Genomic DNA, 2,023 nt, shown 5'->3' with positions numbered 1-2,023 from the left:
ATGATGAGTACCAGGGTTGAGCTGTCCACTCCATTGGCCCTCTGAGCTGTGACAAGAAGCTCTGCTGGCTGCTGCTGTAGCTGGGGGTGATGCCAATGATAGGACTAATGCACTAATTATCACAGAATGAGAGAAGAAAGAGAGCGTAAACAGAGGTAGAGAGAGATACAAAGAGATGGAGCGTCAGACAGAGAGACGAAAGGGGAAAATCTGAGATCTGATGAGCTCTGAGTGACAGCAGTATGACACGACTGGGCTGAGAGCATCTTTAGCAACAACATCCTACACAGCAGCGGTAGTGTTATCAAAGACAAAAGGGAGGTCAAGTTCAGCCAGTATGTATGAACGTGTGTCTGGATGTTCTGTATGTATATGCATAGGATTTGCGTAAACCATACATACCATACAATTTATCTGTTGTTGTTTGTTTTGTTGTTCAATAATGACTGATGCTGTGACTTGCAGACTGCAATGCGTTTCAGCTTTGGCAAATTTCCACATGTAGGCTCTGCAACTTAAATGGTGAGCTAAACAACTGATGGCTTTAATTTTAATAGCGTCAGTGAAAACCTTCATTTACCACACATGCTCAAACACAAAAACCCTACAAGCTTTCCATCAATACTGTATTTTACAAATATAGCCTAGACGCCGGGAGCAAAACTGATCGTACCCCTCCGGACCCTGTTGTCAGCTGCAGGAGACCCTATTCACCCACCCACTCACTCCACATACTTATTTATCTCTACTTCCTGGGGCCGTGTTCGTTCATTCCCACACCGCTGCTCTCTCCTTCTTTCCATGCACCTCTCTCTCTCTCTTGTTTCACTCCTCGTTTCCGGGCAATTGGGTCTGGGTGCTGGTGGTGGGGGGTAAGAGGTTGGGGTGGAGCTGCTGGGAACTTTGTGTGTGTGTGTGTGTGTGTGTGTATGTGTGTGTGTGTGTGTGTGTGTGTGTGCTGGGAAGTGAGCTAATAAAGGACGGTGATCCATGAAAGGCCTTGAGCAAAGACACAGTCAATTACCTAATGCCTGGACCAGACCGCAGGGCCCACGCACATACATTCTCTCTCTTATATACTTCTACTCACACACACACACACCTCATTTACGTATACATGGAGAGGGGGCAGTGGAGGGCATAACTGGGAATTGTGTGTATGTGTGTGGGTGGGTGTGCATACGTATGTGTGTGATGGAGAGTGGCGATTTATTAAATTGCTGTCACTTTTGACAAATATGTGCAACTCAAGTTGAAAGGGTTAGGCTGTACAGCGTATCTGTTTTTCCTCTTTTCTTTTCGAGGAGTATAATACCTTTCAGACCCAAACCCAGGCAACCCCAAACCAGTGACTGCCATCAGTCACTGGTTTGGGGTTGCTGGTTAAGGAAGTGTCGTCTGACCTGGCTCAATGTCCCAGCTCTACCCTGACATTGATTGAGTTTGATGTGAAAGGGTGAACATGGTTTTCTATAATAGCTGTATGATCACCATAAAATTATTATCAAATTACTACAAATCGACAGCAGACATTAGATGCTCTTTGCGTTTCAATCATGCATTTTAGCCCTCTCAATCTCAGAGAATTTTGACTCCTGATGTTTGGGTTGTCGTATTAACGTGACACGATATTTAAAGAAAAATAAAAGAATCCCAACGCAATCATGTTGAATACTGCAATGACTTCTTTGAATGAAGTGAAACACAAAAGCGCTGTTAGGCAGAAAGACACATTCACACATAGTCTTGAATAATTGTAAAAGTCTTTGGGGAACAACGTTGACTATGTTCGGCAGCAGTCTGAAATAAATGGATCATATGCAGGTTTACCACATCTTCATTATTGTGTGTCACACACTTTAAGTGTTTTCCACCTTGATGGATTCTGTGTGTGTGTTTGTGTGTGTGTGTGCGTGTGTGTGTGTGTGTGTGTGCGTGTGTGAGGAGGCCAGGCAGAAAAGGAAGCATTCATCAGCTGTGCATCTCTGCACAGCACAAGGGTGAGGTGGTGTGTTGTCTCCAA

Source organism: Anarhichas minor, unplaced genomic scaffold, assembly GCF_050575085.1.
Source record: "Anarhichas minor isolate MPS153535 unplaced genomic scaffold, ASM5057508v1 ptg000042l, whole genome shotgun sequence".
NCBI classification, from domain to species: domain Eukaryota; kingdom Metazoa; phylum Chordata; class Actinopteri; order Perciformes; family Anarhichadidae; genus Anarhichas; species Anarhichas minor.
Note: the sequence above shows the minus strand (reverse complement) of the source record.